The 15,399-nt window shown below is 34.6% G+C and overlaps 1 protein-coding gene across 7 annotated transcripts in view; it reads left to right on the top strand.

Annotated features, from left to right (window-relative positions):
- SNRPN (small nuclear ribonucleoprotein polypeptide N) overlaps positions 1-14,223 on the top strand; it is a 34,144-nt gene extending 19,921 nt beyond the window's left edge. For 6 of the 7 annotated variants that reach the window (XM_060401538.1, XM_060401539.1, XM_060401541.1 and 3 more), the window contains 3 exons: positions 431-9,663; positions 10,133-10,373; positions 13,176-14,223. The gene's annotated coding sequence lies outside the window, so the exon portion shown is untranslated. The remainder of the gene's footprint in view (positions 1-430; positions 9,664-10,132; positions 10,374-13,175) is intronic. The other variant, XM_060401540.1, reaches the window with a different exon arrangement.
- Positions 14,224-15,399: the final 1,176 nt, after the last annotated feature.

Raw genomic sequence — 15,399 nt, forward strand, 5'->3', positions numbered from 1 at the left:
CCTGTGTCTCCTGCATTGGCTGGTGGATTCTTTACTACTGAGTCAACAGGGAAGCCCCCAAAGACATGTCTTTGTTTAATTTATTCTTAGAGCAAATCTTAAAAATCAAGAGAGCATAGTTTTTGAGGCATATACAACAGAGTTTACTTATTAGTGGCTAACAGTAACTTGAAAACATAAAGATATGTGAAAATGCATATGCTATATTTAGGTTAGCAGAATACATTGATTATTCTCTTGGTTTTTATAATGTGCCATAAACAACATCCTACAACTCATTGTAAAAGAAAAGACTTTGAATAGTTGCTTTTAAAATTGAAAACACGTGTACAGATAATTCAAAGAGGATAGTGGCAAATAAGCAGGAAAACAATTCATAAACATCCTTTTAAAATCACTGTGTAATATATATTTACTATCAATTTTACAGAGATTTGAAACATGATGTCAACTTGAAGGTGATTGGCTGTCATTCATGAACATGAATGGGGCCTAAGAAAATGGACAAGGATTTCATCAAGAAACTTAGAATCTATTTTGCACAATAGCTACTGTGTTATATAGATGGCTGTTTTGGAGCTGCTTTTCATACTGAAACTTCTAACTGGTCCCCTTACTTCCAGCTTCAGATTCTGTAATTTATCTGTTGGCCAGAACAATCTTTGAGAAAGATGATGAAACCACATTGTATTCTTCATAAATCTGCAATAGACATGTTTCAGAAGTGTTAGAAATAAGCAATAATCGGAGAAGAGGACAAAGGTTTATATAAACTGATAATATTTTGAGTATTTCTTGCCACTGTGAAAATTGAAAATTTTCCAGTTCTAGTTACTGAACATTTGGATTCATAAATGTCAAACTCCTTTCCCCTTACCCTTTGGTCCACAAGAGTCTCAAGATAACTTTGCACAGCAAGATACAGTGTGCAACTCAGGATGGTTTTAGGGTAGTTGTGCAAACTTTTTTTTCTATTAACATAGATGAGCAGATTTTTCTGGAGTATCCTGAGCAGTTTTACGTATGGACTGATAAGGAATTCTACACCTCTTGCCAATTTAAAGCGTCTTTGGCCAGGGCGCTTCTGTATAGATACTTTCTAGATCCTTAACTCTATTGATTTGCCTGATCCAACAGCATCAGGACAGCAACTCTCATTCCAGATTCTCTCCAGTATTCAAGTATGTGAAGGGTGTCTACTGAATTGAAAATTATTTCAACTCGGTAAAACTTCAAGTGTTGGCTAGTCTGGACAATATCAAGTACGCAAGCTAACCCTATAGGAATAAGAGGCTAGGAAGGGAAGGATAGTGCTTCTTGATTTCAGTTAGAAGCTTCACCATCTACAGAATTATAGACAAATTAAGAGTTTAATACTGGCCCGAACTTCGTCTTGGTTCTGAAATATTGATATTTCATGAGCAGTCTTTGGATTGGTGAGGAAGAGTAATTTCCTTGCTGTGGATTATCACAGATACCAGTGAAAGCCCTATATATATGGCATTTGTGTACTTTTATGATAAACAGATCTTAATTGCATTTTAAAACAACTCTGATCCTATTAATTTATTTGACATTTCTAGCTTATGAATGTTTTTAAATACTTAGGAAAATTGTGTTTGGGTAATGATATTGAGATATAAAATACTCTGAATGATGAATTGTTTATTGAATGTTAGGAGAGGAAGAGAATGAAATTCAGCATGTAAGAGCTTAATTGTATTCTTTCTTTGCTTAATCTTTTGAAATCTAATATTCAAGTAGATAGGTCTACATTTATAATCATCAATATATTATTTTTATATAAGATAATACAGCTTGTTTCCTAAGAAAGTTTCTAAAAATATCTTTGGTAAAATTGTCTTCTGGAAAAGACCTTTAGAAAGGGATTCTGAGGACATTTTGTAAACTGTACAGAATTCTGTATTGTTTATGGCTGGCAAAAAGAGAAGGACATGGAAATGTCTCATATTAATATATCATAAAAGCAAAAGAAGGTACTGCTATTGTTTATATGCATTTTAAAAATACTATGTATGACATAAATATAATTGTTTCGTGACAATTCTCAGTGTGTTGCAAACATTAACAGAGTTTGTTAATATGTATAGAATTATGTTTAATACATGATTATAGAAATAAGGATTGTTAGAATACCTCTGAATGATGTATACATTTGAAATCATCTGATTGGATTATTGCAGTGGCTTTTTGGGATGAGAGAGATTGTTCTGTATTCAACTGTCATCTAAGAAATTCTATTAAGGGTGTTCCATCAGGTTGTAGACGTTATCCTGTAAATGGTATTTATGTTACAGTTTTTTATGGTATGAGATTGCCTTATCATGATGGAATTTTTGCACCAGAGAAGAGACTCTCAACGCTTACATAATCAGGGTTGATTGGGATTTTTTTAATTGCTTTGTACATAATAGAAAAAGTACTGTGCTTTATCATCCTATCATGCGTAGAGATGGTTGACATTTTGGGCATTTCAATTACTAGAATATAATGTTGGTTACTGAGGAATTTCTAGACCACTTTGTGTTAGGCAAATAAAAGCTGAATTTAGGAGACAGAGAATAGGGAGTTTTGGAAGATTGTATATGTAAATGCATCTGCATAAAGAGTGTTCTCAAACAACATCCAGACTTTGCTCCATGATCAGATGTTGGGAATCTAAATATATTTAAGCAATATTCTAATGGCCAATCAATATTAATTCATTTCTGGTAGAAGTTGTTAAACAGTTTGTTGTAAGCAATGTTAAATTTTTTGTTTAGCTTGTAATTGTCTATATCATTGTAAATTCATATCAATCTAATAGGATAGAAATATTTTTGTTTGTCAAAAGGAATGTTCCTTCCAGCCTCTCAGTTCATTGGATCCTTAGACAATTTTTAGGTTGTGAGAAATACATAGTATGGAGTATCTAATGTAAATATATCATTTTATGACAGGATTCATCATGGTGGAACCATCACTGGACTGCTTTTATGTTTTTCAGATATATTTGTATACAGAAAGAACACAACTCTTTATATAACTTGGAGAAATCTTCATATATGGTAAAACAGCATAAGTTACAAAAGTTTTCATTTGCCGGTGGCATTTGACTTTTAATGAAAATAGTGAATTATTGTTTTAAAATACTTGTTTATAGTTGTATAGACAATATGTAAGTTTTTATGGGTGATGTTAGTGATAGTATATCCATATATCAGACCTGAGTTCATTAAATAGTTGGCTGATCAAAGGAATGTTTTTATATTATGTCTATTTAATAGTATTATTATATGTTTTTAGGCATATGAGCTATAATTATGCATGTTTTATAAAATATTAACTGTGCAGAGAGTGAAAATTTTGCCTATTTTCACACCATCTGAGTAAATAATTGGGCAATTAAGGGATTCTTTTAGATGGTGGTCAATAAAATAGAATATGTAGTCGTTTGCTCTAAACATTTCTTCCACGTTTTGTAGGGATGTTTTTACATACATATCCATGTATACATATAAACGCACAGGAATACATGCACATATGTGTGTATTAAACTAGTGATACTAAAAGTCATAGAATGGAAATATTTTGGGGGCCAGTTATCATTTGGCTTTAGTCTTAGGTTCTTTGGGTTGTTTGAGGGTGGATAATATAGGAAGCTTTAGTTTATGAACTTTATTGCTGGAGAATATAGTGAGGCTGTTAGATATGTGGGAAGCAAATATTAGTGTTTTAAAATGACATCTACATAGGATTTGCCTGGTAGGCATGTATTTTGTGAGTACCAAACTGATAGACAAAAGTGAAAACATTATTTTGACAAATTGAATTGCTAAACTACTTGTATTTGGGATATATTTGGTTGCTAGGGATTACTTTTATAAAATATTTTTAATTTCTGTCAATAATTTTGGAATACCTTTTTGTTGAAATGTTAAAGTTATGGTCATTGTTTTATCTTAGTTAGAACAGAGGGAGCATCTTCATGAATTAGGCTTGAATTTTTATGGTTTTTGTTTCTTATTGTGTTCTTGAGGCTTTTTTCACTAGACATTGTTTGTTAGCGTGTAGAAATTATCATTCATATTTTTAAATATATAGACTTGTGTATTTTTCCTTTCCATCTAAATTTTGAGTTTTAAATATTAGAAGAGAGTAAAGACACATTGCATACTTGTCTAACAAGCAAGCTCTTCCTTAACAAGTTCCTATGTGTTCTGAAACCGCGCGTACGCGCGCGCACACACACACACACACACGAAATCAATATACTAATGTTAAACTAATGGTGAAAAATATATATTATGAAGAGAAGTGTTGCATGACCATTATGTGTTTATACTTAGTCTGTACAGGGGGACAGTATTATTAGGTGGTTGTGTGCCTGTGATCAGATTTTTGTTTCTTATCCATATAACATTAGATGTTCACAAATTTCTGTCATAGTTTTGAATACATATTTACCTAAGATTCAAACACATAAGCTTTATGCTTGTTGAAATGGAATGGTAACGTTAAGTCTCACTGTTCTTGAGTGATTTTTAGAATGCTGTGTATGCAGTTAAAAACATGTGTTCTTTCTAGATACAGGCATTTCTTATATAATTTTACCTCTAATTGTGGGACAGGTATGTGTAACTTATTTTCCCAGATGTGCTAAGGTTCCTGATGCAATTCATTTTCCTAATGAAAATTTTATAGAAATGTTTGTGTTCACTTGCTAACATGACAATAGCCAAAACAATTTTGTAAATAAGGAGCAAAAGTAATATTTAGTTTTAAACATGTAATATTTCTAAATGTACTGAGAATCTAAAAAGTTTAACTTTATAACTATTTCATTGTAAATGTGTTAGTATTATCTTTTAAAATCAACATAGCAATGAAGTTGACAAACAGGCCCTTGGAGCTATGAAAAAGTTATCATATATTAGTTTGGTTGTTAAGTGGAAACACTGACAAGATCACACATTTACCCTGTTCTCATATAGAAGGAGAATTGGCCATTGTATCAAGTACGTATATTTAAAACTTACACCATGTAAATTCTTTTGGTATATCTAATTCAAACCAAGATTCCTGATATATTTCATTTATATAATTTTTATTAAGAGCAGTTTCGGGTTCACAGAAAACTTGAAGGGAAGGCACAAAAGATTTCCCATGTACCCTCTGTCTGAACACTTGCATAATTCCCCCCATTATCAACCTAGTACATGTATGAAAATCCACCTCCGTTATCAAATCCTCTATGAGAGTGGTACATTTTGTTAAAATTGATGAGCCCACATTGACACAATCACCCAGTGTCGGTAGTTTATACACATTATGGTTAACTCTTGCTCTTGCACATTCTGTGGGTTTGGAAAAAGATAATAATGACATGTGTTATCATCATCCTATTGTAATGGCCATAAAAAGCCTCTGTGCTCTACTCACCCTTCTTACAGATTTTATCTTTATTTTTTTCCTCTTAACATTCAAATTAAAATATGACTTTGTCAAATAAATTTTATACTACCTCTTGGAACAATACACAGTTCTGTATGTGTTCCCTCGGTTGCATGACAATATTCAAGACAGCTTTGTAAATAGGCAGATATAAGGTTTTAATTTTTAACATCTAGACTTTCTAGATGTATAGAGTCTCATAAAGTATAATTTTGTAAATAATTCATTGTAAAGTTTCATTGTTTTCTTTAGAAATCTCAGCAGTGAAATTGATGCTGTTGTGGGTTTCTTGAGCTATATACCTGTTTAGGGATCTGCTTTCTGAGTTATGGAAAAGCAAGAGTTAAATGGTACTTTTTCATTTTTGGATTCTCATCTAAAAGAAAGTTTTGTATTTTTAGTGCTTAGATTTTTGTACATTAAAAAAGTCAAGTCGTAATTTGTAGTTGTGCTGCTGATAGGGTATTATATATTTTAATCAAAGGAAATGTGTCTTATAAGATTTTATTGTCTTTGAATTATACAGTGTTGTATTTAATTGGAATGCATGACAGCATACAAGACAACATTGTAAATAGCAGTAAAAGAATCATTAAAAAATCTAGGTTTTCTAGATGCATGGGATTTCACTAAGTATAAATTTGTAAATATCTCATAAAATATCACAAGGTGGCTTCTATGGTTGTATTAGTGTAACAGAACTCATAATTGGCTTTTAGGACTGTAATATTTTGGTGTTTAGTTCAGTTCAGTCACTCAGTCATGTCCAACCCTTTGCGACCCCATGGACTGCAGCATTTCTGGCTTCCCTGTCCAATACCAACTCCTGGAATTTACTCAAACTCAGTGTCCATTGAGTCGGTGATGCCATCCAACCATCTCATCCTCTTTAATCCCCTTCTCCCACCTTCAGTCTTTGCCAGCATCAGGGTCTTTTCAGATGAGTCAGTTCTTCGCATCAGGAGGCCAAAGTATTGGAGTTTCGGCTTCAGCATCAGTCCTTCGAATGCGTATTCAGGACTGATTTCCTTTAGGATGGACTGGTTGGATCTCCTTGGAGTCCAAGGGACTCTCTAAGAGTCTCCTCCAACACCACAGTTCTAAAGCATCAATTATTTGGTGCTCAGCTTGCTTTATAGTCCAACTCTCACATCCATACATGACTACTGGAAAAACCATGGCTTTGATTAGAAAGGACTTTTGTTGGCAAAGTAATGTCTCTGCTTTTCAGTATGCTGTCTTGTTTGGTCATGACTTTTCTTCCAAGGAGCAAGCGTCTTTTAACTTCATGGCTGCAGTCACCATCTGCAGTGAATTTGGAGCCCAGAAAAATAAAGTCAGCCAGTTTCCACTGTTTCCCCATCTATCTGCCATGAAGTGATGGGACCAGATGCCATGATCGCAGTTTCTGAATGTTCAGTTTGAAGCCAGCTTTTTCATTCTTTCACTCTCATCAAGAGGCTCTTTTTGCTTTCTGCCGTAAGGGTCGTGTCACCTGCATAACTGAGGTTCTTGATATTTCTTCCAGCAATCTTGATTCCAGCTTGTGCTTCCTCCAGCCCAGCGTTTCTCATAATGTACTCTGCATATAAGTTAAATAGGCAGGGTAACAATATACAGCCTTGACATACTCCTTTTCCTATTTGGAACCAGTCTGTCTCATGTCCAGTTCTAACTTTTGCTTTTTACTTCTACAGTGGAGCACGTTTTTCCATAACTCTCCACCATGACCCGTCCATCTTGGGTGGCCCTACACAGCATGGCTCATGGTTTCATTGAGTTAGACAGGGCTGTGGTCCATGTGATTAGTTTTCTTTGATTGTGGTTTTCATTCTGTTTGCCCTCTGATGGAGAAGGATAAGAGGCTTATGGAAGCTTCCTGATGGGAGAGGCTGACTGAGGGGGAAACTGGGTCTTGTTCTGATGGGCTGGGCCATACCCAGTCCATCTTTAATCTGATTTTCTGTTGATGGGTGGGGCTGTGTTACCTCTCTGTTGTTTGAGCTGAGGCCAAACTATGGTGGAGATAATGAAGATAACGGCAACCTCCTTCAAAAGTTCCTGTGCACACACTGCTTTACTCAGTGCCCCAACCCTGTAGCAGGCCACTGCCGACCCAGGCGTCCACCGGAGACTCCTGGGCGCTCACCAGCAAGTCTGAGTCAGTCTCTTCTGGGGCCACTGCTCGTTTCTCATGGGTCCTGGTGCACACAAGGTTTTCTTTGTGCCGTCCAAGAGTCTGTTTTTCCAGTCCTGTGTAAGTTCTGGCGGCTCTGTTGTGGGGTTAATAGTGACCTCCTCCACGAGTGCTTATGCTGTACCCAGATCTGCTGAATCCAGAGCCCCTGCCCCAGTGGTAGGCCCCTGTTGATCCATGCCTCCACAGGAGACACTCAAACTCAAAGGCAGGTCTGGCTTAGACTCTGGCATCCCTGGTGAGCCCAAGGTTTTGTTTGAGCCCTTCAAGCATCTCTGGCAGGTATGGGGTTTGATTTCTACATTCAATTTCGCCCCTCCAGCCATCTTGTTGGAGCTTCTCCTTGGATGTGGAGTTTCCTTTTTTGGTGGGATCCTTCATTCTCTTGTCAGTGGTTGTCCAGTAGTGAGTTGTAATTTTGGAGTTCAGAGGAGAAGATGAGCGCCTGACCATCTGCTCTTCCATCTTGGGTCTGCCATTACAGTTGGTGTTTATGCAGTGAGTTTTTGGGCATAGGGATATCTAGATTGTCTCCATGTCTTTAGATTGTTAGATTCTCATAGGAAAAGATTAGATTGTATACTTTAACAAAGAAAAATGACCAAAGGATTTTATTTTTATCTTCAGGAAGAAAGGAAGACATTAAAAGGGAATTGGCATTTAAGTCATAACTATTTTCATAGCTAACATAAAGTAATGGTTATTTTGCTATACTATATAAACATACTGGTTGAGAATTTATATCCATATACAAACATACTGTAAATGTATATACATACATATGTAAAATTAGTTTTAGGGATATAGATAGGATAATTTCTCTTTAAACATCTATTCATTGCTTTTTTTTCTTTTTAGGGAAAAAATGGAAATAGAATTTCAGTTATAAGCTTAAATGTGTAGAAACCTGCTTCATTTATATCTAAACATATGTTAATATTTCCATATATACTTCTGTGAGAACAGAATTTCTGTGATTTTGAGGTTTTTTTCTGAGAGCTTTTGAAAGTTTTCTGGTGGGTAGTTAAATTTGTATATTATAATCAGTAACTAATGTCAGGAGTATTCTCAATTGCCTATAATGTAAATAATGAAAATTTGTTAGAGGGATCATTTGTCTATCTTATTTTTTGTAGCAGTTTGGCAATGACAATCAAAATTTGAATATGTAAAACTTTTGAAATGATAAAACTTGCTGATGGGATTTTACCTGTTACTGTTCTCAAATTCATAAAGAAGAAAATATGTTAGAGATTGTAACATAATTTGAATGTCTGAAATATGCATCATTAAAAGAAGAATTGTAATGATAGCTTATTTGTATGACTGTCATTGAAACACTGAAAAAGTATTCTGATATTGAATGTTTTAAGTTGATTCTTTCAAATGTCATTTTTGAACAGATAACAACTAAATGTGTATGCTGAGATACGTCCATATGCCTCTGTTTTTTCTATTTGAAATATTAATGGTTACTATTCCTAAGGAGGGGTTTTTTTTCCGACATAATAGAATTAAACAATGCTTATTCCGTAGTGTTAATTGGTGATATTTTAGCATTCTTTTTGAAACTTTTGCACATGTGTAAGTTCAGTACTAAAACATATGTTGCTATATGACAATGTAAAAGTGCAGATGTGAATTATGGAATAGAAAGTTGTCTGGAAAATCATAGCGAAAATTTAACATTACTATATAAACATACCAGGAAAAAAGGGACAGCTGCTATTTACTGCCTTTAAAATTTTATATGTATTTCGAAAGCAACATCAAACAACCGAAGGAACTTAAAAGATACAGCCAATTTGTACTTGTCTTCATTGTTACCTGTTGACATTTTTGGAGTGTTGGGCTGTTGTATCCAGCTTTGTATTCCCAGTGACTGTTACGCATAGTTTTTGAGTGATCATGAAGAGCGTGTGACCTAGATACTAGTGCGGCAGAGAGTTTTAAACAGTGAATTAAAGAATATTTGATTACTCTCGGAAAGAAGGGAGAAGATGGGATTTCAGGTAGGTGTTATACAATTATATTTGGGTTGACAAACACATGAATGATAACAGTAGTCATTGAAAGTTTCTATAAAGCGTGATTTTATAAGACAGTGCCAGATTTGTGGCTAATTGTTGAGGAAAAGTCTTTTGGAATAGCTTGGGAATTACTCTTAATTAATGGGCCTAATTGGAGAAGGGGGTTATTTTCTTTTACAGTAGTTTGAGTCTGTTGAATGGATTGCTCATAGGTTTTTATGGCTTTTTAGATTATTCAGAATTGGCATGAAAAATTTCAGTAGTCTCAACATTCATGTTGAAAGTACTCTGAGAAGGTGTAAGTAAAAAAAAATTCTGTTTGGGCTAGTCTTATCTGCTAGTTTTTTAATTTGCATTCACTATTCCTGTCACTTCTAAAGGTATAATAATCAGTGTCTCCTGGAATTTTATTTGTATCTGACCTTGGCTTTATTGTATACTTGCTTTTCAGGTAAATGAAAGGTGAAAGAAAAACATAACATGCAGATAATCTGAGGATATCTGAGATCATCAGGAACATTCTTCCAGTGGAGTTCCTTGATTTATAAATCTCAACTGTAAACCACAAGTAAGACAGTTCTGGATCAAGAAACGCTGTATTAGGACAAGATTTTGGCTAGGCTCAAGAAAATAACACTGGTGCAGACTTTGTTCTTGTACAGCTTGGAATTAGCAGATATTCCTGAGAATCAGTAAGTAAGCCAGTTACTTAAAAATATAATTGTATAAAAGATGGAGTCCATGAATACTGTAGGCGATGGCCTGCCTTTAATTAATTTAACACCAAACACGATAACTAACATTGCAAAACAAATGATAATCAATATTTTACTAATTATAAATTAGGGAATAGACCAGCTATTTTTGCATGTGTAGTTTGGTGGTAGAATAATGGTAGAGGTTCATGGCAGCCTAAGAAAGGTGCTAATATAGAATAATAGTAGTAGTAAAGTCATGTTGAAGTTGGAGAGTTAAATCAGCTACAGGATTAATTAATGAAGAACCGTTTCTAAGTGTTAGTTCAACATTAGCCTCCACTTAACCTGCTGCTTCAGTGTTTGGTCAGAATGCTATGTGCTTTACCTTATTATTTCCTTGTTTTTCCCTGTAGGGAGGTGGTAGTACAGGAAAAGATACTTTGCCATTTTTGTTTTAATCTCAGTAATTGTCACCAGACCAGTTACATTATTGCTCATTCCAGGTTTTCTTCACTCCCATCACTGGGCTCAGGAAAACCCCTTGGTGATAGTGATTGTAAGGGCAATATGAGTGCTCATTTGATTGAGGGCAGGGAACTTTGGTTAGACAGGAACTGATTCTACTTTTCTTAAGTTTGATGGAATTTTGGTGGCAGCTAGTGTTTATCGTTCCGATAACATATAGGTAACTGTCCTAAACGTGGTTAATATATAATACATTATTGTGCTATTTCTACAGATTCTGTGGGTGAAGATTTCTGAGAGTGCCAGAATGTATGTGGAATCAACTGGGAAGACCCAGTTCAATGATTGAGAGTAATTCAAACCACTAGAGTCTTCTGGATACTTTTTCACTCACATCTGGCACTGGTTTTAGATGACTTGGAAGGTTGGGCTTAGCTAAAAGGCTTTTTAACCATCACACAGTTAGGTTCTCACTTGAATCATAAAAATAAGTGTTTGAAGTGGCATGGCCTTTTTTGATTTAGTTTCAGAGGTCATGTAACATCATTTCTGCCATATTCTGTTGGCTAACCTTGTCATGGAGAAGGCAATGGCAACCCACTCCAGTACTCTTGCCTGGAAAATCCCATGGACAGAGGAGCCTGGAAGGCCGCAATCCATGGGTTTGCTAAGAGTTGGACACGACTGAGCGACTTCACTTTCACTTTTCACTTTCATGCATTGGAGAAGGAAATGGCAACCCACTCCAGTGTTTTTGCCTGGAGAATCCCAGGGACGGGGTAGCCTGGTGAGCTGCTGTCTGGGGTTGCACAACGTCGGACACGACTGAAGTGACTTAGCAGCAGCAGCAGCAGCAACCTTATCATATGGCCAGCCAGAATCTCAGCGTGGTGGGATAGTGCCAGGGTGACTGCAGGCACAGATAGCTTGCAAGACCAGATTGAAGACAGTACAGTAGATTAAGAGCGACACATGTGGAGCTTCAGTAGTTTTTTGTATTGTTTTTGAAGGGGTCCTTGATTTTCAGAATTCTACTTTTCTCACACTCAGAATCTCTTTTTAGATAATTTTTGGCAAATATCTTACTCATTGCCTGACGTAAAGTCATACTGAATTGTTTTGTGATTTGGGGAGTTAATTAGGCAAAAGATAAAAAATTAGAAAAAAAATGATTTTTGGATTAAGTCACTTGGGAAATGAAAAATAGAGAAGATTCAGGTCCAGAGTGTAGATACTGAAATGTAGAATCTTAGAACTCCTGAAGCTGTGGAACTATAGGAAGAATGAGAGGGGACAGCTGTTGATGAAGTCAGTAATGTAACAGATGCTGAATTCCTGCCCTTGACACTGTAGGAGCTTTTCCTTCATTTCCCATTCTGCCTTGCTGTAGGATTACTTCATGGGATGTGCTGGCAAGAAATGAATACTGACAAATTCCTTAAACGTTCTTTCTCAGAGAGCCTTATTGCCTACCTGCTGTCCATGGGATAACCTTGAAAGTAAAGGTTTTATTCAGAAAATGTTTCCTTTTTCCTCAGGGATAAATCATAACTTAAGAGAAGATTACAGGCTTCCCTCATAGCTCAGTTGGTAAAGAAGATCCACTGGAGAAGGGATAGGTTATCCCCTTCAATATTCTTGGCTTTCCCTTGTGGCTCAGCTGGTAAAAAATCCGCCTGCATTGCAGGAGACCTGGGTTCGATACCTGGGTTGGGAAGATCCTCTGGAGAGAGAGAGGCTACCCACTCCAGTATTCTAGCCTGGAGAATTCCATGGACTGTATAGTCCATGGGGTCACAGAGTCGGACATGACAGAGCCATTGTCCTTTCATTTTCTTTCAGTTTTTCAAAGATAAGATTAATGGTTTTTTGAAAGGTACCTGCTCAGCAATTCTGATGGGGCCTATAATGCATTAGGAACTAAATGGTTTCCTAAGTTCCTTTGTAGACTCTATATCTTTAATATAGTTACTATTTTTCTTATCAAATGGACTAAGTTTCTTGGTTATTTTCATTGCAATATTTAGGTATTGGTATGTTTCTTATACAGAAAGCCATGTAGATTACATGATATCATGAGTGAGTGATCTGGTGGAGATGGAAGAGTAATAAAGAGACATAGACAATGTGAGGAGAAAGTTCAAAGGATCAGTTCATAAGATACAAGAAGCAAGATATAAGAATACCAATACCTGGTTTTCTCATTGTTAAAAGAATTCCAAAGCAAATTTTGATTCACTTGTTTTTTCATGTTAGAATAGCTATTTATTGCATTTTATTTTATGTAATGAAATGAAGTATGCTACTAACCTTTACCCATTTTTTCCCCAGTGTGTCCTCTCAAGTGATGACTACATAGGAAAACTGATACCATTGATTCTGCCACCATCTTCCATAAAACCAAAAAATAGTCTTCATAATGTATGGCAACTCCTCATTATTGTATTGCAACAGACACTCCCTGTAGATCAGAAAAACAGGCTGAGAAGGCTCAAATTTAAAGGGTGATATTGGAGAGAATTGTAACCAGGCATGTGGACTGTTTTCATTGTTGCTATTGGACTGAATCTCAGGAGCTTGAATGATGGAGACAGTGTTATGCCCAGGACCTTGTAATGTCAAAGCTTCGTTTCATTGCACCCAAAAGTATTATTGCATATATTTAAAATTTTCATTTATCACAGGGAAATTTAAAATTGATTCATAAAAAATCACAATTTTCAAGATTTCAAAGGATATGGAAAATTTTAAATGTAACATTTTACTTCTTATATGCTGTTTTTCCTCCTCTGATTCTGCCACCTCTGTCTATGTTATCTACTTATTGATGAAATTTTGGGCATATCTTATGGGTTTATTGATCAGTTAACACTCATGGCATTTTGGGGGATCTGTATATACTAGCCACAGATTTTTCTATGCAGTAAGCATTGTTTATATATGAATTGTAAATTTATCCAACTAATTTGTTGAAATAATTCCAATGAAACTATGAAGACTAAGGATACCCAAAATTTACAGTTTCAAGTCCAAAGTAAAATAGATTTTCCTCTATTATATAGACAGGATTTCATCAATCTTATCTACAAGTGTTTATATAGATATAGTTCCTAAAACTGTATAAATGTTACATTTTTATTCTTTGGCAATATGATGTTACAAAGAAATTGCCTTTTCTTCAGCCTGTCATTTTCATAGATGCTTAGTCCTTACCAGTCTCTTGCATTATTTCATTTTTCTCTTTTTTTTTTTCCTTTTCATTTTCCTTGGTATATCAGTGTCTTAGTGTAGTACAAATGAAATACCATATTTTATTGCTGTCAATTTACTGTGTTTTGTATTTTGGTTGTATATTAAAATATAATCATACTATGTTTTATGCCTTGTGAGTTTTGTGTTTTTCTTTAAAACATGTTTGTATTAGTATCATTTCCTCATCTGTTTTTTTTTATCACATGTTTTGCCATTTCTCTTTCATTTATCCTTACTGTGGTTTTAAAGCATTACATATTCAAATTGTTTACCTTGACTTAGGTAGTTACCACTCATCTTCACTTCTACCATAATCATAGAAATTCTGACATATAATTGATTGAATTTCTATTTATTTGTCTGCCTTACTTTCTATTGTTACTTTAAAATTACTGATGAATCTTTTCTATTCCATTGAGCTCTCTCATTTCTCTTCTTTTTCAGAATATTCCCTGACTAAACTTGCATTTTTTCTCTCAATTGATGCTTAACATTACTTTGCAAGTTGGAAAAAATAATGCAGTTTTTATTTCATTTGCAACAATTTAATAGATTAATTAGGAGAGACTAGATCTCTTTGAGTCTTCCTGTCAAACAACAAGGTATGTCTTTATATTTTTCTAAAATCAAATTGTTATGTTGGAATACTGCTAGTTTAGCTTTTCTTTTTAAAATTCATTCCTAAGCATTTCATAGTTTTGTTACTGTAGTGATAGGGATTGCAAAACTAGTTTTTTTCATATTAATATATGTAAATCAGCTTTAATATTTTTTAAATACAATTTCATTGAAACTCAAATTATGATTTTCTTTAATTTTTAAATACTTATGGGTCATCTTATGAACTTTTTCACCTTTTAAGAATTTCTCATCAAATTTGGTGACAGATTTAATAAAATGTCTGTGTTTTCAAGTTGATATTTGCCATTTTAATTATTAAGATGAACTGAATTTTTCTAAAACTGAAAATTTTTGTATCCAATGAATATGTGAACTACAATTTGTTTATTTTTATATTATCTCTCCCCTATTACAGCTATCATTATTTTATTGACACTTTCTGAGAAGATAGTCCTAAACACAGAACTTTATTTTGTGTTTGCTTTACTAGCTCTGTCAAAACTGTTCTGAGTGTTTTTTCATGTAGACTGGAAACAGGAAATACTAGCCTTATTTAGTTTCTAATTCTATATTGATATATGACTTAATACCTCCACGAATGTTGCTTTGGTACTACATAGGCTTTTGTTGTTGTTCATTTGTGTTTTTAATATTTTCCAACTACTTCTCTAAACATCTTTTA

The sequence above is a fragment of the Ovis aries genome, chromosome 18 (assembly GCF_016772045.2).
Source record: "Ovis aries strain OAR_USU_Benz2616 breed Rambouillet chromosome 18, ARS-UI_Ramb_v3.0, whole genome shotgun sequence".
In the NCBI taxonomy this organism is placed as follows: domain Eukaryota; kingdom Metazoa; phylum Chordata; class Mammalia; order Artiodactyla; family Bovidae; genus Ovis; species Ovis aries.